General features: G+C 45.5%; 1 protein-coding gene across 4 annotated transcripts in view; it reads left to right on the forward strand.

Annotated features, from left to right (window-relative positions):
- SEMA6B (semaphorin 6B) overlaps nt 1-26,735 on the forward strand; it is a 133,418-nt gene that overhangs the window by 23,762 nt on the left and 82,921 nt on the right. The window contains exon 1 of one of the 4 annotated variants that reach the window (XM_042479531.1): nt 3,599-3,617. The exons of 1 other annotated variant lie outside the window; for it this stretch is intronic. The gene's annotated coding sequence lies outside the window, so the exon portion shown is untranslated. Of the gene's footprint in view, nt 1-3,598; nt 3,618-22,894; nt 23,496-23,573; nt 23,595-26,735 lie in introns of those variants that run through there. 2 more of the 4 variants (XM_042479525.1, XM_042479532.1) reach the window with 2 other exon arrangements.

A 26,735-nucleotide genomic window follows, 5' to 3' on the forward strand; every position in this document is an offset into this window, starting at 1 on the left:
GTCACTTCACCGTTGCACTAAGGTGCCTTGCAGCATTGCCACTGTAGCATTGTCACTTCACCATTGCACAAAGATACCTTACAGCATTGTCACTTCACCATTGCACAAAGCTACCTTGTACCATTGCAGCAGCCTCTGGGTGAATACAGATATTGCAGAATTACTCAATGCAATTCTGCATAGATTGATGGCTGTCTACAAAACCATACATTGCAAGCAGAATACCATCTCCACTTTTTCTCCATTCTCCTCCAAATTCATCCCTCTCTCTCCTTTTCCTTAGAACCGGTGCCAAAAGCCTGTCTGCATGCTTTCCTTTCCCTCCCTTCTTTTTCTTCCTGACACAGAGCACCTCGAGAAGAAGAAAAAAATTACCCATTCCTTCAACTTTCCGAACAAGGCTTGCTCTCCCGGGGTCTCGCTTCAATCATAAAGGTGTGCGTTAAAATTGGGTGGAAAAAAATTGGTGAAAAGATTTCTTGGCCAAGTTTTAAAGGAGGAGATGAGGAAGAGAAGCCAAGGGAATGAACAAACGGAGCCAGGATGCAGAAAATAGCTATAGCCCTATTTTCATGCCTTCAGTGCTTGTCCCCATTTTCCCCGAAACAAGGCGGATTCTCGTCACCCCCTGCAAGGTGGCCTGCCTGTATTTTGAACCCGTAACCTGCATCAAAGCCCTTCTCGAGCTTCCCTGTTGGGAGGTTAGTTGCAATCTCCGTTTTTTGTATTTTTAACCCAACCTAAATAACACCAAAGGACATGATGTCGCTTTTGTGGTTGAGAGGAAGGAGCAGAGAGCCAAAGAAAGCAGAGGGGGGAAAAAAGGAGAAGCATGCAAGCTTTCAACTAAAGGTAACCCTGGATGATGGTGGGCATTTGATGCAAAGGTCCGTCTCTTCTTCAGTAAAGCATAAAAGGCAACCTGTGTCCCTTTTCTGCCACAAAGCAGCCCACAGCGGAGCGGGGGGAAGCATCAATACCAAGCAGAAAAGGAAGATCTTGACTGAGAAGACCAAACTTGGCAGTGTGTTGGTAGCCTGAGACATCTACAGATGGATAAAATCATAGAATCATAGAGTTGGAAGAGACCACAAGGGCCATCCAGTCCAACCCCATTCTGCCATGCAGGAACTCTCAATCAAAGCATCCCCTGTGACAGATGGCCATCCAGCCTCTGTTTAAAGACCTCCAAGGAGGGAGACTCCACCAAAATCTCCGAGGAAGGAGTGTGTTCCACTGTCGAACAGCCCTTACTCTTAGGAAGTTCCTCCTAATGTTGAAGTGGAATCTCTTTTCCTGGAGCTTGCATCCATTGTTATGGGTTCTATTCTCTGGAGCAGCAGAAAATAAGCTTGCTCCATCTTCAACATGACATTCAAATACTTAAACAGGGCTTTCATATCATGTTGTAACCGTCTCTTTTCCAGGTTAAATATCCCCAGCTCCCTAAGTTGTTCCTCATAAGGCTTCATGGTTTCCATGCCTTTCACCATTTTAGTCACCCTCCTTTGGATGCACTCCAGTTTCTCAACATCATTTTTGAATTGTAGTGCCCAGAACTGAACACAATATTATTCCAGATGAGGCCTGACCAAAGCAGAATAGAGTGGCACTATTACTACCCTTGATCTAGGGACTATACTTGAGAGAAGCAGCCAACTGAGTTGGAAGAGACCCTCGGAAGTCTTCTAGTCTAACCCAATGGTCAGTTAGAGTCATAGAGTTGGAAGATACCCCAAGGGTCATCTAGTCCAACCCACTTTTGCCACGCGGGGGAAGACACAATCCAAGCACTCCCACCAGATGGTCATCCAGTCTCCGTTTGACAACTTCCAAAGAAGGAGACACCACTACCCTCCTTGGCAAGGTTGGGTTCCCTCCGTTCTGGAACCTTCTTTGGAGGTTGTCAAACAGAGGCTGGATGGCCATTTGTCACAGGGAGTGCCTGGATGATGCCTTCCTACATGGATGAATGGCATTGGACTGGATGCCCTTTGGGGGTCTCTTCCAACTCTAGGATGCTAAGACTAGGCTGGAGTGGAGCTGAGCAATACCAAAATGGTCACCAAAACTGGACCACCAAGAATCCTGTGTAGTTCAGTCTACAAAGGAGTTACGAGGGGATGCTGAAAAGTTCTTGGCCGAGCAAGACCTTGATGCACCTCTGAAGCGTTTCGTGTACATTAGAAGTGCCTGATGCACAATTTGCCTGGATGCGAACCTTCACTAACAGGCTTTCTTTGTAATATTTTTTTTGCATTGGGTTGGCCCAAGAACGGTAGCCCTGTTTTGTGGATTTTGGATGGTCTTGTACTTTGCTACACGGCCGATGCAGCTAGTCCTGGGTAGGGTTTCTTAGCTTTTCTTCAATATAGCGATGGAACTCTATCAGATCAGAATCGGATCAAAACTGGCGACAAGTGGGGATGATGAACATTTAACCTGATCTGTAATTCGGAGTAAATCATAGTGGGAACAAGCCCCAAGACTGCGATCTCAACCCATGTTTCCCTATTCATGTTTCTCATGCGGAGGAAATCCCAAACCATGCAGATTTCCCTCCATCCAGGATTCTCCTCACCGGTGTTTCCTAATGCTCAGGAAAACCCATTTTCTATCGGGAATCCAACTATTCACAAATATTCTTCATTGAAACGAATGATTTAATTAACCAATTAATATCTCTTCAGCGAGTAAATGGAATGTATCTGCCTTTCCCGATGGTAATGGAAACGGATTGATTTTTCCGACGTTTGCCCGTTTAATGTTGAAATTTGATGTTTCATGTCTAGATTTAAGCACACATTACTGGATGCATCTTTTCTCAAAGCGTGCATGTTTCCCAATGTTGCTTTGCTCATAAAAATGCATACATAGGGGCACCGTAAGCCAGAAACGACTTGAAGGCACACAACTGGATCTTAACATTTATTTTCACCTATCTTAAAGCGTCTCCTCTCCAATCCCGTATTTCCAAATGCTCTTCTGCTCAAAATAGACCCGTTTCCCCAAGTCTTTCCCTCTGAAAACACACATTGCTAAACATTTATCTCAAAATAACACATTTCTCCCCCAAATATGCGCCTTCCGAAACCCTTTCTTTCTCGAAGCGCATATGTTTCTAAACCTATTTTCCCTCAAACAAAAAATAACACACATTTCCAAAACCTACTTTTCTCTCAAAATTTGCACAGATTTGGGAAGCGCGAAAGCTGTTGAAAAAGCAAAGTTTCAGCCTTGAGCGAGGGAGAGGCAGATATAATCTCTTAGGCCTGTTATAGACTGCCAAAATAAAGCTGCTTTGGGTCTCTTTGGAGGTATGCTATTTAAATGATGCCTGGGTCCTAAGAGTCCGGAGGTCGCGCCAAAGCCACACTCCATTCCTAAGCACTGGAGCACAGCTTTGGTGCAGCTTCCGGATTCTTAGGGTGCATGCATCATTTAAACAGCAGCATACCTCCAAAGAGACCCAAAGCAGCTTTATTTTGGCAGTCTGTAACAGGCCTTAGTACACCAAATCCACTGAAAACCAGATTTTTAAAACAGCTTTCCACTTTTTTTCCAGGTTTTGGTTAAGGCCTGGCCACAAGTCTCCACTTTTCATGGGTCTTCTCCAGGTAAGAGACGAGAGGAGCAATTTCTCCAGTTATCCTTAGCTCTGTTCCAGATAGAAGGAAAGGACTGGGTGCGAATCTCCAGCACAGCTAGGAGAGCAGCATTTTATTACAATTTGCAAGGATTAATTCATTGGTTGTCAAGATGCATATCATCCTAAGGTTGTATCTTCATTGCAAAAACAATGCAGTTTGATAGTACTCTAAGTGCTGCAGCTCCATCCTGTGAAATCCTGGGATTTGGGGCCTTCTCTGCCCTCAGGTGCTGGAGCCCCACCAAACTGCAAATCCCAGGATTCTGTTGTAATGGCAGTTAAGGTACTGTCAAACTGCATTATTTCCACAGTGTAGACGCACCAGTGGGAGGATTTGAACTCATTAAACTAGGATCCTTTCAATTCTACCTCGACAATTTAATCCGCTGGCTCTTGCTTTGTCTATGTTTTGGAGCAAACTGGACATTGCCACAGGAGTCCTGGAAAGATGAGGAAAGGAATCTTAAGACTGCATCCACGCTGTAGGAATAATCCTGTTTGCCGCCACTTTAACTGCCATGGCTCCATGCTAGGGAATCCTAGGAACTGTAGTTTTGTGAAGCCGTTAGCCTCCTCTATCTAAAGCCACGACAAACTACAGTTCCCTGGATTCCATGGCATTTAGCCATGGCAGTTCAAGTGGGGCCAAACTGGATCATTTCTGCAGTCCAGATGCAGCCATAGATACAAAGAACTAAGAGTGATTTGGGTATTGTTTATTTGAAGAATTTCTCTATCAGCCACCAGGGCCCTTGAGGCAATCTCTAACAGGTAAATAGAGGGAGAAATGGAACGCAGATCCCTCGTAATCCCCAACGCCAGTCCTACAAGGCCTCTCCGAAGAAGGCGTTGCTTTGGATTTGCCTTGCTTTGCTTTACAAACCTAATGAGCCGCCGCCTGCGCTTTGGGTTTGGAAAACGGGAGAGATCCTTGTGCGCTCCTTCGCAGTCTCCCCGGTGCATTGCATAGATTTGTGCGTCTTTTATGGATGAGCCCTATTAAGCAAACATCCTTCTCCCTCGTGCGTTGTCCCCCTCTTTTTTGCTCAGCAATGCAGGAGCGACGAAGAACATGATCATTTCGGCAGAGCGGATGCGTGTGTTGGTGAGGAGGGAGGGAAGGCTGCCCAGATTGGCACAAAAACACATGTTTTAAAGATGCTCAAGCTACCCCGAAATAGGCTTAAATCATTCCTGGGTAAACAACGAAGGGGAATGATTAGCAATTAGTTTTCATTAGGGGAAGGTTGCGGCTTTCTCTCCCAGTTCTGGATATAGCAGGTAGTGGCAGGTCACCTTGGAGAGGTTGTGGTTTAAACACTAATGATGCCATTCCTCTCACCATGAGACCGATTTCGAAAACCACACTGTTTTGTTTAAGCTTATTCGCAATTCAGAGCTTTGTCTGCACAAAATTCACCTGTGGTTGTTTTGCCCAGAAAAATGGCCTTTTCCATGCTGTCTTCAGGGCAAATCGACCACATTCAGGTTTTGCAAGGACTGTCCCCAGTTGCAACATTTTCTGTGCAGGAAACAGCTTTTTCTGGGCAAAACAACCACCTGCAAATTTCAAAAGCTTCTCATCAGTCCAGATTCTTCCATCTCAGAGGAAGGCTAATGCAAACCTCCAAACAAATCTTGCCAAGAAAACATCATGATAGGGTGGCTATGAACTGGAAATGACTTGAAGGCACACAACATACTTATAATACTTAGTCCTAGAGATCTAGCAGACTCCAGTTTCCAGAAATCTGGCCATGTTGGTTGCGGGATTCTGAGAGCTGGAGTCCTTTCCCAAGCTTGTCAAGGAGTGTGTTTGAAAAGCAGTATTAATCGCATCTGTCAATGGCTCATGCAAGAGTCGCGTTGAAAGGAGATGTGATATGACACCTACCTGGGAAACCACAATAGCCCTGGATTCCATAGGATGTTGCCATGGCAGCTAAAGTGGAAAACAGTGCTACAACCGCATGGTGTGAAAGGGCCTTGTATCACTCCTGGACACCTGAGTCATGATAGCCAAGGTTTCTAGGGAATTGGATTGCACCAGCCTACACAATTTACCTGTCGCCTGCCTACCTGCGTACATGGAGGAGCACGTCTTGTATCTTTGGAAATGTGCTGCTGTGATGCTAAAGGTCCTTGCAGACGTGGGGAGGAGGATGAGCCTTAATATTCCCAGCTTTAAATAAATATCTGTATTGGGAGCACATTTAAAAAAAAACAAATTTAGATTATTTACAACCCACCCGTTCTCCAAAAAGTCTCCCAAGGGCCTTTTTAATTTGTACAATCTGAAAGAGGGAAGGCAGTGGGGGAGAGATTCAGTCCATCGGATGCTGGATGCTTTTCTCTTCCTCTGAGGCCAGAGCAATGGTGGTTGGACCATTGAGGAAAGGCCTGTGGTTAGACAAGGACGAGGGTATGGTGGAGCTGTGTTTGGCTGTTCTTCTCTCCCTCTGAAGCCATAGCAATGGCAGTTGGACCATAGAAGGAGGGTCTGTGGCTAGCCATGGGACCAAGGCATGATGAGGCTGTTCTTCTCTCCCTCTGAGGCCAGAACAATGGCAGGTGGACCATAAAGGAAGGGCCTGTGGCTAACCATGAGAGCAAGGCATGGTGGAGCTGTGTCTGGCTGCTCTTCTCTCCCTCAGAGGCCTGAGTGATGGTGACCATGGAGAAGAGCAGCCAGACACAGCTCCACTATGCCTTGCTCTCATGGCTAGCCACAGACCCTTCCTTTATGGTCCACCTGCCATTGTTCTGGTGGAGATGCTCTTCTTTCCCTCTGAGGTCAGAGCAATGGCTGTTCAACCATGGCTAGTTATAGGACCAAGGCATGGTAGTGCTGGTCCTGGCTGTCCTTCTCTCCCTCTGAGGCCAGAGCACTGGCAGCTGGAATATGGAAGAAGGGACTCTCACCAGCTGTTGGAGCCCAGACATGATACAGCTGTGCATGGCTGCTCTTCTCCTCTTTCTGAAGCCAGAGCAATGGTAGTTAGAAGATGGAGGTAAAGGTTGTTGGCAGCCATTGGGGCTCAGGCATGATGGAGCTGTGCCTTGCTGCTCTTCTCTCCCTCAGAGAACAGAACAGTGGTAGTTGGACCATGGAAGGAGGGTATGTGGCCAGCCACGGGACCAAGGCATGGTGGTGATGTGCCTGGCCGCTCTTGTCTCCCTCAGAGCAATATTGGACCATGGAGGAAGGGCCTGTGGCTAGCCATGGGACCAAGGCGTAGTGGAGCTTCCTGGCTGCTCTTCTCTCCCTCCAAGGCCAGAGCAATAGATAGCGGGTCTCTCACAACTGATGGGGTCCAGCCATGAGAGGGCTGTGCCTGGTTGCTCTTCTCTCCCTGAAAGGTCACAGCAAAGGCAGCTGGAACACGGAAGGAGAATAAAAGAGTGAGAGAGCGGGAGATTTCCCCCACCTCTTTGCATGTGCGCCCACGGCTTTGCCATTGTCTCCCCGCCTCTCCTTGCTCAGCACGGGTGATCTGTCTTTGCTAAGCAGATTGCATGGAGGAAACGGCACATTATCCTAATTGGCAGCAATAAAATCCCAATCTTTCTTGTTTTGCCAGCGGAGATGGTGTTGGTTGGGGGGAGGAGGGTGGTTTTGAACAAGGATGGATGCAGGGGGTGCGGGACAGATCCTTCCGCTGGAGGAGGACTGGAGACTGGGAGGAAAAGGCATGGCATTAGAGAAACATTTGTCAGGTCCCGAATTGGTGGATGGCCTTTGGAACAGGGAAGGATGGATTTAATGGTAGCTTCATGGCTCATTGGAGGAGGAAATGGGTCTGCTCCAGGTTTTGGTGCAAAGTTCAAACCTCTCAATAGCTTTTGCCTCTCTAAAGTTTGGTCTGAGTGGATTTGACATCCCACTAGTGTCAGGGCTGCCGACTGGCCCTAGGCAAGATGAGGTATATGGTTTACTGTACAGCTTGGAAACGATAAATCTCCTAGAATTCAAAGATATAGCCATTTTAGTCTGCAAAATATGTCTGTAAAATAAGTATGTCCAAATGCATCTGACAAACTGGTGAGTTATAGGTGCATCTACACTGCAGAAATAAAGCAGTTTGACACCACTTTAACTGCCATGGCTCCGACTTACCGAATCCTGGGATTTATCACTTGGTGAGGCACCCACACTCTTTGGCAAAAGACCTTGTGAAACTACAGACCCCAAGATTACATAGGATGGAGTGACAGCACTTAAAGTGATGTTAAACCGCATTATTTCTACAGTGTAGATGCAAAACAAACCAAAGACAGTGAGGCGAAGCTCTAAAGGTAACTGACAATGTTGCAGTTGCATCGCGAAAGAGGGTGACGCTCTCCCTCCTCGCATTGCAAGAGCAATGGGGCTTTGATATGCCTTTCTTGTTGCAATAATGAAATGAATTACAAGCAACGTTTTTTATTTTGAACATGTAACTTTCAAACTCAGGTTTCGACTTCGGAATGTCTCGAGGGTTTTTCTTTTCTTTCTCCTTTCTTCTGCGTTCCCCCTTTTCCCTCCCTTTCCCTGCTTTTGATTGGAAACCTTATCTGAGGTTTTCTCTGTGAAGAAAATCGCTGTTGCCGAGAGGAGATACAGATAGTGGCTCTCTCACAACTACCACAGCTCCTGGCAAGGAGAGAAGGGCTCAGGAAAAGCAAAAGGAGAAAACAACGGTGTGGAATTCAAGCAAGGATGGGTATGAAGGCTTTCATGGCCAGCATCCATAGTTTCTTGTGGGTTTTTCAGGCTCTGTGGCCATGTTCTAGAAGAGTTTATTCCTGACGTTTCACCAGCATCTGTGGCTGGCATCTTCAAAGAATGCATTTTCTGAAGATGCCAGCCACAGATGCTGGTGAAACGTCAGGAATAAACTCTTCAGGAACATTGCTACATAGTCCAAAAAACCCACCAAAATCTAAGGATGGGTACATTTGAGGTGTTGGGTTACCAGCTTTAATCCCCTAGGACCCACCTAGAGATACAACACTCCTTTCTCCATGAGGAAGAGCTAAGCTGGAAGTCCAAAACTTCTAGTTGGGCATTTACACCATCATAAACCCACTTAGGATGGCGTAAACTTAAATCGCACCATTGCAAAACATTTGTTTTCTTGGAAGTAGAGGAAGAGATATAGCTCTGCCATCAGTAGCATTGCTTTCGGCAACCTGGTTCTCCAAGGAAATGGCCTCCAGAGGAAGGTGACCAAAATGGTGGAAGGTCTGGAAACCACGAAGCCCTCTTGCAGAGTGGCTTCGGAAGCTAAGGATGTTTTGCCTGGAGAAGGTTAAGAGGAGCCATGATTGCCATGTTTAAATATTGGAAGGGATTCCATGTTGAGGATGGAGCAAGCTTGTTTTCTGATGCTCCAGAGAATAGGACCTGGAGCAATGGATGTCAACTACAGAAGAAGACACATTAGAAAGACCTTCCTGGCAGTTCAACAGAGCTGTTTAACAGAGGAATTTGACAAGGAAGGCTAAATAGCTCTCAAAACTACAGACCCCAGAATTCCAAAGCATTGAGTTAAATCTCTAAAAATTGCAAACTGATTTGCAATTTGGATACAACTGACAATGGAGTAAATGCACATGAAACTAGCATGGGACCAACATGTGGCTTCATGCCAGGTGCAAATTTTGCTTAAATAAAGCAATGTGGCAGGAGCCTTCCTGACCGATGATGTGGCCAGGAAGCGACGTGACATCACTTCCTGTTACTTCACGATCGAGGACGTGGCTTTCAGGGAGGCACAGAGTGAAAATATGGTCCCCACCTCTTCTGCTGTTGTCCAGGCCTGGCATAATGCAGCATGCTGGTCCCATGCCAGTTTCACATGCATTTACTCCTCTAGGTCAGTTGCATCCAATTTGCGCATCAGTGTGCAATTTTTCAAAAGAAGAAAAAAATGCCTCCAAAAATTGCATCTTGCTTTGTATGCAGTTTTCCCAAATGTGCATTTTCTGTTTGCAATTTTTCAACTAACATCAGGGGAAAAGTCAGGAAGCCATCCAAATGACGGCTGCACTCCGATTCATGCAATTCTCGAACAGTTTGGTTACTTGAAAATAGGTTTTGGGTTGTTGTTGTTAATTGTTTTGCAGTCATGCTTTAAGTAACACTTTGTTTCTGAGCTCCGCTTTATTACTGAGTGTCTTTTTTCCCCCGGTGGAAAAGTGGAAGACTATTATTTATTAATATTACTGTTTATTGATACGGCACCATTAATTTACATGGCGTTTTACAGGCACAACAACCCAAAGCAGTGGGTCCTTTAAAATGTGTGCAAACAAACACACAGAGAGAAGGACTGAGTAATAAAACTCTGCCGTACCATTGTAAAACAAATGATCTAGGTGAGATACAAAAATATATATATACAATATAATATGAATCAAATTAACCAATACATGTAATCCAATATAAAACAACGTTAAAGTTCCTGATGTTTTATAAAACAGCTTTTTAATTCAGATTTTAAAATAGCGAGGGAAGGAGCAAATGTAGAGGGAGGCGATTCCAAGAGCAATGAGTGAGGAGAGGATGAAGCTGTGCCTAATTAATTAAATTATTTAAACTAAATTAACTGAATTTATTTAACTAATTAAATGAAGGCACAAATTCATTAAAAGCGCAGACCAAACTCGCTTCTCTCCAGCCTCCCAGTCGCATGGGAATGAGTTGCCAAGAGTGCTCCTGGGCATGAACGGAGCGCCTTTGCCCTTGCACACACACCCACAATGTGCAATACGGCAATAACCGGCGCTTATTCTTTCACAACCCGTAACCTGTTTGTGTGTGTTTTTTTCAAACCAAGGAAGGGATTGCTTTGAGTTCCCTAGACGTTTCTGTTGCTATAGCGAAGCCGCCGTTTGAAATAATCGAGGGCGACAGGCAAGGAATTGAAGAAGGACGGCCGTAGCAATTGGGGTGGATGAATCCCGATAGGGATGTGTGTCTAAGTCAAAAAAATGACGAATGCCTATAAAGATGTACCTCGGTTAACAAAGCCTCTGACAAAGAATCTCCTTTGCTATGCCTTTTCTTCCTGGTCCTTGGTTTAGCTAGGTTTTCTTTTAGCGGCATTGGTCTTGGGCGGCAAAGAAAGGCTGGAGACACAAAATCATTGAATCCTAGAGTTGGAAGAGATCTCAAAGGCCACTTAATCCAATGCCTTTCTGCTTTCCACTGTCCATCTATGAAGACATCTTCCCCCTTCCTCCTCTTCTTAAATTACCATCTACAGCCTAATACTTCCCTAGCTATGTTGCATTAGCACATCTATCATCCCCAGCTAGCATGGCCACACTGGTTACAGATAATAGATGCTGTAGTTCAACACACCTGGAAAGTGCAACGTTAAGGAGGTCTATCATGATGCTAGCCCAGATCTTATTGGCTGTGCTGCTGTGATGTCACATAATGTTTGCCGGGTGGAAGATGAAAGGATGATCTTTTCTTTCACCTCTGTTCCCTTCCTCCCTTCCCAAATTCTCAATTCCAGAGCTGGCTGCGCATTTTTCTCCTTCTGTCAAAGCCCCAGCAGTCTCCATGGCATCCGCATGTAACGGAAAAGCTCAGCGCTGTATCAGAATGAATCCCCCGGGGAGAAAGAGGATTTGAAAGCACAGCCGTACGGCTGATCCAATTAAAGCCGGCCTGGATGCGAGAAGCGCGTGCCTCTTTCCAAAAGGCAACCCCCCCCCCCTTTGCCCCGTCTTGTAGTCTTGTCTTGCTATAAGCTCATGTCAGCCAGAGGAGAAAAGTCCCATCACCCCTATTTTAAACATTTATTTCACAAAGAGATGAGAAAGAAGGAGCTCAGCTGGATCGAAGGAAGTGCTTAGGACATAAGCGTAGACCCAGCATAGTAAAGTGGTTTGTGTGTTCGACTACAACCCTGGGAGATCAAGGTTTGAATCCTCACTTGGCCATGGAAATCCACTTGAACCCTTGGACAAGCCACACTCTCTCAGCCTCAGCACAAGGCAATGGCAAACCTTCCAACCCTCGTATTCTGTGTCTTCCTGCATGGCAGAAAGGCATTGGACTAAGTGGCCCTTGAGGTCTCTTCCAACTCTAGGATTCTGTGCCTTCCTGCATGGCAGAAGGGCATTGGCAGATGGAAGATCTCTTTGAACATGGAAGTTGGAAGATCTCTTCAAAGATGAAAGGTGGAAGGTGTCTTCTAAATGTGGAAGGTGAAAGATCTCTTTGAAGATGGACAGTGGAATGTAGAAGGTCTCTTCGAAGGTGGAATGTGGAAGATCTCTTCAAAGATGGAAGGTGGAAGGTGGAAGATGGAAAGTAGAAGCTCCAGATGATAATTTGGGGGAGAATGTGGACAGACATGAGCAAAATCCCAAGAGTGTTTCTGTTCATTCCAGAATGTCACTACATATGTCCGGATTGCTGCCAATTCAAGAAGAAAAGCCCTCCCTTCATCCTCCATCTTGAGGGAGAGAGAGGCAGGTTAGCTCCACCAGGGCTAGCCTGAAGATAGAGCGCCCTCCCTCCATAACTGTCATCCTTCGGCCTGGGAGGGAGGGAATAGGCTGGCCCAGCTCCACCAGGGTAGCCTGAAGAAGAAGAGCCCTCCCTCTAGTCCATCTGCCTTGGTCCAGGCTTTAGAGGGAGAGAAGAACCACTGGACCTCATCCCTTTTCCCACCACCATTCCCTTCTCCTTTTGTGTCGTGTCTTTTAGATTGTAAGCCTGAGGGCAGGGAACCGTCTGATTAAAATAATAATTGTAAGCCGCTCTGATAACCATTAGGGCTGAAGAGCGGGGTATAAATGTCATAATAAATAAATAAATAAATAAATAAATAAAGATAAGTGTAAAGAAGCCTGATGAAGAACAGACAAGCTTGGAGAGGCTGCAGCGGTTTGCATTTGCTTGAGCCAACTGGGAAGGGCCATATTCTACCCATTTCTCTTCTCTTTCTCCTGCTATGTTAATTGAGCTCAAACACCTTTTATACTTAAAAACCAGTTGGCAGCAACCAAAGTAAGCTGAGAATGAAGGGGGAAAGTGGGAGGAGGAGAATGAAACCAGGACATTTGAAAAGCAGCTGAGAAAGTGGGATGGCAGAGGATTAATGGGGAGTATCTGTGCCAGATTGGGACACTTGGAAAGCATTAACTTTTAGCCAGTGTTTGGGTCCCTTTTTTTCCTGGAGTTTGGAAAGATCTTCTGAAGGGAGGTAAAGTGTGGGGGGAAACGCCTCCTCGAAATTGGAGGAAGGTCCAGCAGCGGTCCCGCAAAGTGCCTATCGCGTCCCTGCTTATATACCTTGAAAGGCCCAGGCAAAAAATAAATCTTTCCATGCCGGATTGAGCTGAGCTGAACCCGCGGCTTCCATCTTGTTAATTGGCATCTCACCCTGCCTCTCCGCAAGCCCCCCTGTCTCTTTGCCTCCAAAGCTGGGGCTGTCAGAAGAAGAGAGCCGTGTGTCCCTAATGAAACGTCGGGTATCTCAGCACACAGAGAGAGAAAGAGCCGGTTGCCTTTGATCTCCATGGTGAAGCCAAGCGGGGTGACTTGGTGGCACAGATTGGAGACGAGGAAAAGAGACGGCAGCGAAGATTAGAGGCGCCTGATAAAAGGTGGTTGCAGAGGGATCTTGGCAAGAGAAATGTCCCACTGTATTCCATGGGTTGGAGACGCTTAGTTGCACTTGTCCTTTGCTATCGATTTATGGTGACCTTACAAATGAGAGATCTCCAAGAGGATTGGTCATCCATCACCCTGCTCAGGTCTTGCAAACTTGGGACCATTGCCTCTTCTTTGCTTGAATTGATCCAACAAGCGTCGCTCTCCCAACTCATGGCAATCCTGCAGATGAGACGTCTCCAAGACCCCTGTCCTCCACTGCTTGGCTCAAGTCCTGCAAATTCATCCCTGTGGCCTCCTTAATAATGTCCGTCTAGCCTGGGATCTTCCTATTTTTCAACATCCCTCCACTTTTCCTAGCATTATTGTCTTTCCCAATGAGTCATAATGTTGCTTAGGTACAACAACCTGAGCTTTATCATCTTGGCTTCCAGGGAGAGTTCAGGCTTGATCTGTTGAAGGACCCATTTGTTGTTCTATTTGGCAGTCTATGGTAACCTCAGCACTGTTTTCCAACACCTTATCTCAAATAAATGGATTTTCCTTTATCAGCTTTCTTCGCTGTCCAGCTCTCGCATCCGTACACAGTAATGGGGAATGCAATGGCTTGAATGATTCTGATCTTGGTGCTCATATCTTTACTCTTTAGGATCTTTTCTAGTTCTTCCATAGCTGCCCTCCCCAGTCCTGGTCATCTTCTGATCTCTCGACTGTAGTCCCCTCACTGATAAATGTTTGATCGAAGGTATGGGAAATACTTGCCTATTTCAGTTTCCTCATTGTCTAGGTTGCATTTACGTAGATTTTCCATGGTCATTATTTTTGTTTTCTTTATGCTCAGCATTAAGCCTTTTGTAGACTTCAGTCTACTGTTTCAGTTTCTTTTTCAGTTAGTCTCAAAGGTGCTACAACATCTCTCTATGTACTGATTCTACAGACTAACAGGGCTATGTCTTTGAATTCCTTAGCAGTTGTTCCAAGTCCATGATGTTTTCTGCTAGTATTATGGTGCTGTCTGCATACCTTACATTGTTGATATACCTTCCAGATCCATTATGTTTTCTGGTAGTATTGTGGTGTCTTCTGCATACCTTTCATTGTTGATATTCCTTCTCCTATCTTCACTTCTCCTCCTTCTGTGTCCCAGCCTGCTCTTTGTATGGTATTTTCTGCATACATGCAGATCCCTCTTCTGTATACCTCTTTTCCTACTGAGCATTATTGTCTTTCCGAATGAGTCATGTCTTATGATCTGACCGAAGTTCGAGAACCTCCATTGAATCATCTTTGCTTTGCCTTCTCTGCCCAAGAAGATTGCTGCCTCACCAAACTACATATCCCTGGATTCTGTTGGAAGAAGCCATGGCAGTGAAAGTAGGGTCAAACTGCATCATTTCTACCATGTAGACACACTCTTTGGCTAAGAGAAGTGGTAATTCCCAACCCTTCTGAACTCTTAACCATGCTGGGAATGATGGGAGGTTTAGTACAAGGTCCTTATGCAGAAGGAAGGTGGGATGATGATGATGATGATGATGATGATGATAATAATAATAATAATAATAATAATACAGAAGGTGCCAGGCTGGGGAAGCCTTGAAGGCAGTACTGTACATCTTGGGGTGGAGGCAGAATTCATGCAGGCCTCCAGAGATAGTTGACTGCAATACCCAGTGGTTGTACCCAATTTAAGGGATTTTGGGAGCTGCAATCCAACCGCACTGGAAGGGCCACATCATTTCCTGGCTTGAACTCTGGGAGGGATTTGCAATACTCAACTGCGTATAAGAAAGCAAGACAAATTTTCCCCTGCACCTATTTCCCCCTCCTTGCGATTTCTCTCCCTGCACTGCACCCAACAGCAGCCTCTTCATCTTTATCTCAAAACACTTGATCCTCCTTTTTCTCCTCTCCGTTTCCGTGGGTTCGAAGTAAGCAAACAATCCCTTCTATAGGCACTTGAGACTTCCAAAGAAGACCCACCTGCTCCAGCTCCCCTCCTTGCTCAATGTATGCATCATCAGCTCCATTCTCTCAACACCTTTGGAGCCCACGGCTAGCCCTAGGGAGCTGCGTTTCTCTTTCAGAAAGGCAAAGAATGGCGCTGATCGATAGTGTTTTTTGAAGCATCTGCCGGCATCGCACCTTCTGTGGCTAGGGACGTCATGCTTTCTTCACTCTCCTCCAGCCACCCACGCTAGCAAAGCTGGGGAATAGAGTTACCATCTCCTCGGAAAATGGGCCCAGGGGTATGGAGAGGTCCTCTGGTCTGACCACCTTTTTGCAAGGCAGAGGGACATGACTGTTGCCACCTCTGCTAAGAGCTCTGCTTATGAAATGCCTCTGAACCGAGGGATGTAATTGCATTGGATCCCTTCTTGCATCTAAGAATAAGAGAGAGAGTAGAGCCAGACTGGTATCATGGTTTGAGTGTCTATACTGCAGAATTAATGCAGTTTGACATCACTTGATCAGCCATGGCTCAATGCTATGGAATTCTGGGATGTGTAGTATCATTTCTTGCTGTCAATGAAAAGCTATCTGCACCAAATTGGTGTGCTGCATATCGAGAGAAAACAGCCTTTTCAGTGCAGAAGGATGTCTACTCTCCGTAGGGATTGTAATTCTTCATTAAGTTTCTTCTGGAAGCAACAAACCATTTTTGCAATTTTCTTCCCATTGCAAGAACGTCTCTGAAAACCAGTGCTTTCAAAGCCTTGTTTGCAGTTTGGGACTTGGTTGTTGCTGTTGTTATTATGGCAACTTATGGCAACCCAAAGGCAATCCTATTATGGGTTTTTCTTAGCAAGATTTGTTCTGAGGAGGTTTGCCATCGCCTTCCTCTGAAGCCAAGGGAGTGTGACTTGCCCAAAGTTAGTCCATCACTCAAAACACACTGGCTCTCACGACTTATTCTGCACAACATTTGCATGTGGTTGTTTCACCCAGAATTGCCATTTTCTGCCCTTCTGCTCAAAACAGCCCTCTATGCGAATTTTGCACCGAATCTGTTCCAGATTGCAAATCAGCATTGGAAACTGGGTAAGTCTGGAAGACTTTCTTGCAATGGAGAGAAAATTGCTCCAATTACGCATTGCTTCCTTTGACAGGAAACCTACCGAGGAAATGTTGTTGTTGTTGTTGTTCAAGTCATTTCCAACTTACGGTGACCCTAAGGTGAGCCTATCATGGGGTTCTCTTGGCAAGATTGGTTTGGAGAGGTCTACCCTACATTCAATTCCTAACTCGGCCACGAAACCCACTGGGCACAGAAGAAACCAAGGGACCAAACTAGGAAAGGTTCTTTTTCAGAGGGGATGTGGCATAGTAATTTGAGTATTGGACTACAACTCTAGAGACCAGGGTTCGAATCCCTGCTTGGCCATGACTTTGGGCTCAAGTCACACTCTCTCAGCCCCAAAGGATGGCCATGGCAAACCTCCTCGGAACCAATCTTGCCAAGAAAACCCCATTCAATGTAGCAATTGAATCCTTTTGGGGACGCGTTCTGCAGATATATTTTCTTGCAGATATTGAAGTGTCCGACTTGGTCCATCTTGGAAGAAAGACAAAACCCAAGATTGACTCACGCATCTCCCTTTTCTTTCCTTCCCAGCTCCTTTTGCAAAACCCCATAGCCTTAATTGCAAAAAGCACTTAAGAGTGGTTTGCCTGGTGGCGAGGGAAGGACAAGCGTCAGATGTCTTGCAAAAGAGAGGAGAGGGGGGAAAGGCAAAACAATGCGTCCAGCCATCAAACAGAGTCCGACTTGACAGCTTGGGTGAGGTGGCGGAGGAGAAGAAGTGGTGATGGAAGGAAGAAGGAGGTGGGAGATGGTCGATCAAGCGGCCAGACAGACAAAAGCGAGGAAAGATTTTTCAAGATGACTGATGCATGGGGTGGATTCATGGAACATCTCTTAGATACGCCTCTGGCTATGAAATATGTTCCTTGTGTCAAAATGTGGGCTTGTTTTTTGGGTGCGCCATTGTTTCCAACTTACGGTGAACCTATCATGGGATTTTCCTGGCAAGATTTGTTCAGAGGAGGTTTGCTCTTGAGGCTGAGACTCACCCAAGATCACCCAGTGAGTTTCCATGGCTTACCAGAGAATTGAACCCTGGTCTCCCAGAGTCATAGCCTGACACTCAAACCACGACATGCAGAAATCTTAGTGCAACCCTATCATGAGGTTTCCTGGCAAAGTTTGTTCAGAGGAGGTTTGCCATTGCCATCCTCTGAGGCTAAGAGAGTGTGACTTGCCCAGGTTCACCCAATGAATGAGATGAGAACTGGACCCTGGTCTCCAGTCCATTCCACTGTGCCACACTGAGTTATGGTGACCCTACGGCGAGCCTATCATGGGGTTTTCATGGCAAGATTGGTTCAGAGACGTTTGCCCTTGCCTTCCCCTGAGGCTGAGAGTGTGTGACTTGCTCAACCTGAGATTCCTCCTTGCTCCTGTGGCTTCCAGAAGAGAAGCCAGGCCCTGAGATTTGACTTGCGCAGCCACAGATTTTGGTTCTGGAACCAAACCCCAGCCAAAACCAAGGTTCCACTCTACAGTGTCATTCATTTATGTGCTCCATTTCTATCCTATGTTGTCACCATGCCAGAGATGGGATCTGACACTGAGTGGACCTTGAACCAGGCACTTGGTGGGCCAGGTCCATGGAAGGAGGCTAGGATGCCCAAAAATGCCCCCAACCAGGGAGTGTTGGCACTCCCAATTCTCCTCCTAGACAGGCTGATGGATGTCGCTTGTTACTGCCTGGAAAATATAATTTCCATTCACACCTCTCTTTATGCCACCCTCGTAAATAACCGTTGCGGTGGAAGAGCTGCCACTTTGCCCATTCTCACCTGATGGTATCTTTAATTGTAAACAGAGTGATCCATCTACAAGAGGGAGCTTCTAGAATGTGAAGTTAACCATAAATGAATAGGATCCTGGAATTGAAAGGGACCCCAAGGGGCCATCCAGCCTGCTGTTCATACTATCCAACCTGTCTTTGGAGCCGCAGAAAACAAGCTTGCTTTGTGGTATACATCACATGTGTTGTTGTTATTGTTGCTATTGTACCTTCAAGTCATTTCTGACTTATGGCAATCCTAAGGCGAACCGATCGTGGGGTTTTCTTGGCACAATTTGTTCTCTCTTTGTTCTTCAAAGGTGACTATGAACAATGGTGACTCTGTGGATGATAGACCTACAAGTCAATCTGTTGTGGAGGTTGGAAGGAGTCCAACCATGGAGTCCAACCCTTGCCTCAGTGCAAGACCTCCAGCTAAACTTGCAGCGATCCCCAAACCTTGGTCCTCCAAGTATTTTGGACTTCAGCTCCCAGAATTCCAGATTGCTGACCAAGTGGGCTGGGGCTTCTGGGAGTTGGAGTCCAAAATACCTGGAGGACCAAAGTTTAGCATCTCGGTCCTTCCTTTTTGGGAAGATGTCCACCAACTCTCTAGGTCATTGGGTCTATTGCCCAACTAGCATAGATGGAGAAGTCATCTAAGCGGGGAGCTGCCCAGCTTTCTTAACTAATTACAGGTAACTAATTACCTGTAACTACTTACGAGGTGATAATTTGTAGTAAAGCTTCCTTCTTCCCTCCCTCAACCCTGTTCAGCTTAGGCTGCATCCACACAGCAGAAATAATCCAGTTTCACATCACTTTAACTTCCATGGCTCATTGCTATGAAATTCTGGGAACTGTAGTTTGGTGAGTCATTAAGCCTTCTCTCTCAGAAAATGCTTGTACCACAACAGACTACAATTCCCAGAATTCCATAGCATTGAGCCATAGCAGCTCAAGCCGTGTCAAACCAGATTAATTCTGCAGTGCAGATGCAGCCTTAATCGGCTTTCCCCTCTAATTTATTTATGCAAAGCTGAAATCGGCAAATGCAGAGGGACTGGGCGTTGCTACCCAAGTCTCCAGAGTCCTTCAAGTGGGATCCACCCATTCCCTTCCTCCAAACCTATTTTCTTTAAATTAAAATTTGCAGTTTGGGTTTTTGCAAAAGTGCAATTTGGGCTTTTTAAAAAGTGTGCATTTATCTGGAGAGTGACGCCCCCTGGAGGCACGATTCCACATATATTCTTTTGTGTTGTTTTACCAATGCTAGGGGAATCATAGAATCGTATTGAAAGGGAAGGGGCCACAAAGGTCATGTAGTCCATCCCACTGCCATGCAGGGACCCACAGTTACAGCATTCCTCACACAGCCAAGTCTAGGTTGCAAAGAAGGTGAGTAAGACCTTGTTTTGTAACTTTACGAACCCGTGCCTAGGTTGCGGAAACACAACAAAGGCCTGTTGGTGGACTGCAAAGATGCACAGCTGGGCAAGTGGGCTCCAAATGTACATCAGGCACTTCTGATGGCCTTTTTGAGGTGCATTGGCCAATTCTGATGGGCATCAGGCATTTCTGATGCATATTTGTGCTCCTGGACTTCCTAGCATTCTTGATAGCCCTTGGGGTCCTTTCCAACCTTACGTTTTTATGATTCAATGATGGAGATGGTGATGGTGGCAATGATGAGTCTTGGTGTCATTATTCCAACACCAAGGGAATAAAACTAAGTGTAAAGAAGATAATCTAGTGCAGGGAAGGAAAAATTAAAGATGACGTTGCTCAGCGAAGGACTCTTCATCTCTTGGGACGAATCATGAATGTGCTTAAGGCAGAGCATTCCTCATCTGTCACTCTCCCTTCTTTTTAAAAATCTTCTCTTTTCTTCCAAATGTCCATAGAGTTATGCAGCTCTCAGGGTGGCAGTGGAGGGGGGGGGTCAGGTAGAAAGGAAAGGTCACTTTGGAAAAGAAGATAATTCTCGGCGTTCATTTTCTGCTGCATGACTTTTCAAGGCTTGGCACCGGTGTTTCTACACTTGGCTTGGATTCATGCACAGGAGGAGGAGTCATACAGCTTCTGGTTCTGGGGCAGGTGGCTTTGGGGGTAGGAAAGACCATGAACCTTGTCTTTGGAGAGAGCAAGTTCATCACCTTGCCCCAGTCTGACAGTGGACAGTTGACAACAGAGAGGACCATTCCCTCTTATCTGCCAGGTGTCACAGTGGTGATAAGGTCAGAAACAAGGCTGGCATAGCAGCTGAGAGTCTGAGCCAAGAGTGGCTGAGTATTTGAGATGTAGCCTAGGTCTGCAGGCTACCACAGAACAGCATATTCAGCTACTGCATATTCAGGTACTAAGTACATCTATCTGTTTATCCGTCCATAGCTCTATCAGTCCACCCATCAGTCCGTCTGTCTTTCTATTTATCCATCCATCTATCCATTTATTTGTTTATCCATCCATTCTTCTGTCTATCCAGCTATCTGTTTGTCCATCCATCTGTCCATCCGTCCATCTATCTATCTGTCCATGAATTTTATCCATCTGTCTGTCTTCCTATCTGTCCATCCATCCATCTGTCCATCCGTCCGTCCATCCCTCTCTCCCTCCCTCCCTTCCTCCCTGTATGTTCTGCCCAGGGGCATCACTAGTGAGGTGCAGGGAGTATGAACTGCAGCAGGGGACACCCTAAGGTAGGGGGGGGGTAACACCATTGCTCCCCAAACATCTGTCCTTGGGAAGAAACTGTGAGGCGCATGAAACCGCATGAAACGATGTCCATGTAAATACATTTAGACTACTGTGTGCATGGCGTTGTAATTTCAGTTTTGCCAGTTATTTATGTCACAGCTATTGCCATAACATTCAGTGATATCCGGGAATTACAATTTAGGAGTAGTGTTAGTACAAAAAAACATTACCAAGGATTCTGTATGGTGTGGGATGGGAGGCATTCGTTGAGGAGGGGAACGATACCATGAGTTACCGGCACCAACCCTAAAGATGCCACTGGTCCCGTCTTTATCCCTGTATAGGATACAGGAATGTCCATCTGTGTCTCTATCTTGTTATTGTTATTGTTGTGTGCTTTCAAATTGTTTCTGACTTATGGTGACCCTAAGGTGAATTTATCATGGGGTTTTCTTGCCAAGCTTCTTCAGGGGAGGTTTGCTATTGCCATCTTTTGGGGCTGAGAGAGTGTGAATTGCCCAGAGCCACCCAGTGGGTTTCCATGACCGAGCCGGGATTTGAACCCTGGTCTCCAAGTCCTGTCTAACACTCAAACCACAACACACACACCACACACACACCAAAGGGGGGGGAATAAGTCCAACACCTAGAATCAACATCTCATGTTCAAATTGCACAAGGTGAATGCAATTGTCCAAATCTTTTGGTTAAATTTGGCTATTTTAAAGAAAAGCAAGAACACAACAGAAGCGTTTTAAGGGCTTATACAGCATTCACACACACTACACACAGATGTACATTGCCAACAGTTTTTTCTCCAATCCCCGACCTGGAGATGTTACTGCAAATGGAAGCTAGAGCCAAACAAGGCCAAGGATAATCGCCAAAGAGGTTCCGCGCTAGAACCTCAGACAGGGCGGTTGTGGTTGGGGACGATGGGCCTTGTAGTCCCCCAAGGGAGCAACAAGTTGGGGGTGGGGAGAGCAAAAGTAAATGTTAAAAAGGAGGGAAGTTGGGGTGTGTAGCTAGAAAGAAGAAGTCCAGTGATGGCATCGCAATGCTGATCCCCACAAATGCAATTTTAGTTGAGTCATGCCTCTCCAGCCTCAGAGCATGGCCAAGGCAAAACCCCCTCTGAAGAATCTTGCCAGAAGAAACCCCTGTGATGGGGTCACCATAGGTAAAGAAATGGCTCAAAGGCCTCAACAACCATGGCAATATTTGTGACGTAAAACGACAAGCCAAATTAAATTGCAAACATCGCATGCACACAGCCAAGGATCACCATAAGTCGGAGACAACTGGAAGGCCCATGACAACCATGGCAATAATTGTGACATAAAACAAACTAGCAGAATTCAAATTGCAACATGACACGCACCACATCCAAGGGTCGCCATAAGTTGAGATGACTTGAAGGCCTTACAACAACCATGGTGATAGTTGTGGAATAAAAAACAACTAGCAAAATTCAAATTGCAACATCACACTGCACACAGCCGAGGGTCGCCATAGTTGGAGATGACTTGAAGGCCTACAAACAACTGTGGTGATAGTTGTGACAAAACAACTAGCAAAATTCAAATTGCAACATGATACACACACAGCCAAGGGTCACTATAAGTTGGCAATGACTAGAAGGCCCATAACAACCATGGCAATAGTTGTGACATAAAAACAACTAGCAAAATTGGGTTGCCATAAATCGGAGATGACTTGATGGCATGCAACACTGAACGACAAAGCATTCTCACGCCATCATTTTAGCTCCGTCCCTATGAATTTCTGCAAAACATATGTCCTCATTGTGCATTTGTGTGTGTATGGGTGTGCATATGTGATAACTTTGGCCCCAGCAGCAGGATCCGTGAAGGGATGGCTGGCTGGCTTTCAAGCCTTGCAAATCCAGTTCCTTTGCTTGCACGGCAACCGGGAGAGAAATCCAGCCCTGTTTTTCCACCCGACCGTTGGAAAAACTGGAGACTTTTTGGAAGGCTGCAGTACACCAGCCAGCCAGCTTTGGGTAGAGATGTGGCTCCTTCCCTAACACCAGGAGAGAAAAGGCAAAAAGAGAAAAAAGGGCCACTTTTCCAACCTTGCTCCTCCATCCCTGCCTCCCCTTTTGCGCAAAGAAGAACAATCTAGCAAAGCAAGAGCATCAGTGCTCCTCTCTTTGGGCACAGGCTGAACATCCTTTCTTTCTTGCAGTGGTTTTTCCCCTCCTCCCTCTGCATTTTCCTCCCCAAAAAAGGTGTTCTTTTTTTCTTCCCCATCCACCTTTTTTCCTTCTGCTTTTTAACCCAGCTGGTGCAGAAGCTGCTGAGCAAAAGAAGGGGGGAATTTCCCCCCTTAGAAATTGCCATCCTTCCCCCAATGTCTTTTTTTGTCCCTGGTCTTTGCTTGGTTACTGTCTCTCTTGGATGGTTGCGGACAAAGATGCCCATCAAGGCAAGGCAGGGACAGGTGTAAAAAATAAGGGAAGGAGGAAAAGAGAGAGAGAGAGAAGGAGAAGAAGAATCTGGCCCCCTTGTTTCTTCCTTCCAAAGGTTTAGAGAGTTGGCTTTGTATGTGATATTAATATATATATATATATAGAGAGAGAGAGAGAGCAAAGACTGCAGCAAAAGAAGAGGAGGAAAAAAATCATCTCCTCTGGGAGGCACCCAGCAAATCCAAGGTAAGAGACAAAGCTGTTTCTTCTCTCTATTGATTGGGACGGTGACATTATCATCATGGTTGTTGTTGTTAGCATGATTTCTAAAAAGAAGAGGGCAAGGTAAGGAGGAAGATACTAGTTTTCAGGATCCCTATGCCTGGATTTGTTTCAGGGGGGTCTTGCAAACTTGACAGAGGGCTCTGGGTACCTCTGGGGCTGGAAAGATGGGGACAAAATGGCAAAACTTGCATAGGAATATATTCAGATAGATGGATGGATTAGATGGACAGATAGATGAACAAATGGATGGATGGATGGATGAATGGATGGATGGATGGATGGATGGATGGATATTGTTGGGTACTGGAGGTTGTTGGGTCCTGGGGGTGTTGCTGGCTTCCTCTTAAGACTTCTGTGGCTGGAAAGATGGGGACAAAATAGCAAAATTTGGATAGAAACATATACATGTACAATAGACAGATAGACATTGTTGGGTCCTGGAGGTTTTTTCTGACTTCCTCTCAATACCTCTGGGGCTGGAAAGATGGGGACAAAATTGCAAAATAGCACAACTTGCATTGATAGATCGATGGATGGATAGTTGTGTCTTGGAGGTTGTTGGGTCCTGGAGGTGTCGCTGGCTTGGGGATCTTTGTCCTGTGTCCATCCGACCCAGAGGGTCAAATGTGTGTGGCTGGGTGTGTTTCAATAGCCATATCTATATTTATTGATCCCTTTGCTTTTATACAATATACAAATAGAAACAGTTGCTTTTCAACAAAGCATCAGACCACTCATCCTCTGTGGGCTTTGATTTGTCTTCCCTGCCTCCTGCCAAGGATTTCTTCTTTGGAAACCATAGCCGCTCTCTGTGAACAATCGGATATTTGTCAATAGACTTATTGAAGGGATTGGACAGGGTCATGGAGGGTATTCTGATTTTGGGGTGGGGGAAAATATCATTTCTTAGTCTTTCCCCAGCTGAAAAAACGAGCTTGGATGAAAAATTGCAGCGGGCGAGTCGCTTTTATTCGGCACAAAAGGATAAGGGAGAAGATTTTGGCATTTGAAATTTGCACAATATGTGTGTGTGTTGACACCCCTTTTGGCAACCACACCAATGGGGGTAAATGGGGGGGGGGTAGATTTTCCATCATCCCCATTTTAGAGGATTTTCTATCATCCTCATCTTTGGGGATGAATCCAAATGCAATCTCCTTGGCCCTGGGTTGCTCCAGGAGGGTTTTTCTTGCAGGTTGGGTAGCATCCGGCTGAGATTTATATTTGGAGTCTTGAGTATAATTTTAAAATCTCATTTTTCTATTGTCTCAAAGGGGAGAAGGTTTTGGGAGAGGTTAGGGAAAGGCCCCACACCTACACCTTACCTGCAACCTCCTTGGTTTCTTTGCACAAAAGGAAGAGGGGGCCCTTTCCATGCAATGATGCAGAAATATTGAAACTGGTTGCAAATCAGAGCTCTCGATATCTGTTTCCCACCTCTCCATTTCCCTGCAACACACCCATTTCCTTTTGGATTTCAGCCCATGATTGTCGATTGTGGCAACAAATTGTGATAACAACACCAACCCTTTGGGGAAGAAAAATAAAATCACTTGTACTGGGGAGGCAGAACTAGCGAGGAAGAAAAGTCTTCTGTCTATCTGTATTGTTATTATCATTATTATTATTATTGGGATGGATTTGTTTTTGGAAGGCCAAATGCAATCAACAGAAGGGTCATTGAGGCCAATTCACACAAGTCATCTGTGCGATGAGTGTGCAACCTCGATTGTTGTTGCACGCACACGACACAAACACACATACACTTCTTTATGGAATAGGTTTGGTTTTCAGTCTTCCTTGGGTCATCCAAAAGGATTTGCAAGCCAGTTTTAACCTTCAGGGCTGTTCAGACCCTTGGGGTGATTAAACAGTAATAATAATGATGATGATTAATAGTAATTAATGGTGATGTAATGGCTTTGAGGCCAACTATCTCTGTCCGGAAAGTGTTGCTCCTCAATCTTCCTTCCAATAATGCTGCCTCTGAGAATGTAAAGAGTACACATTTATGTTCACTTCTCTTTTCATTGAAATGACCACAAGAGCTAGGAAAAGTTTGCCCTTTCGAGGGATTACATTGCCCAGAATCCCCAGATCGGGAATCCTGTCCCAGAGTCCTGGGAGTTGTAGTCCAACAAGCAGCCATTCCCAGATCTGCATCCAGCTTGCTGTAGTTTCAGCGAAGGAGAAAGAAAAGAAGCAAGTCTCAATTTTGAGCAATAATAATAATAATAATAATAATAATAATAATAATAATAAATGCAACAATAATATAAAGAGGTACTCTTTCCATGCTCAGAGGCAGCATTGCTGGGGAGAGGAGAGAAAAGGAGAAGAGATGAATATGTATTCTTTGGATGTTGAGCAGTATTTCAATCAGAGAAGGGAGAGGAGGGGAAAGAACTCTTTGCATGCTCAGAGGCACTCTCATTGGAAAGGGCCAAAGGAGAGAGAAGGATCTCAAAATGTACTCTTTGAATATTGAGAGGCACTTTTGTCAATTGGGAACAGAATTGGATAGGATGGAAGTATGCACTCTTTGTATGCTCAGAGGTACCTTGGTCACCACTTGCGTTTGGAGAGCAACGTTCAGATTTGGTTATATCCCAATATCTGGGATTTAGAAGGGTATGATTTTGTCTGAGGAAGTTGTTTCCTTTATTTTCTGCAACATTGTCCACTGCTGCTGCACTGAGCATGTTTCTAGTCCTCCTTGTTTCTGCTTCTGGTATGTAATATGGCCTTTTTTGAGGGTCAAGAGGCCTTTGGGGGAAATAAAAAGCCTCGGCGTCTCCTCCCGCCCCCGTGGTTGAACTCAAATATTGGCTTGGGCTAAGTGTCATCATTTTGGGAAGTCAGGAACTGCACTCTGCATAGGCTCAGAGACTCCTTGGTGATGCTTTGAGGATGGCACATTCCTCTAGAGGCCAATTCCTCCGGATCCTGACTCCTATAGAAACCCTTTCCAGTTCTCTTCCGTTGACAGATATGCAGGGTCACTCGGGATTAAGGAAGGTGATCTGAAATAAAGTCAAGCCCCTTTTATATGACATGAACATGGTCTCGCTCCCTTTGAAAATCTGATTTGTCAACATTGAATACCCTGTCTGTGTGATTAGGGCTCACATCTCTTCACCCTATCTATCTATCTATCTATCTATCTATCTATCTATCTATCTATCTATCTATCTATCTATC

This window comes from Sceloporus undulatus, chromosome 7 (assembly GCF_019175285.1).
Source record: "Sceloporus undulatus isolate JIND9_A2432 ecotype Alabama chromosome 7, SceUnd_v1.1, whole genome shotgun sequence".
NCBI lineage: Eukaryota > Metazoa > Chordata > Lepidosauria > Squamata > Phrynosomatidae > Sceloporus > Sceloporus undulatus.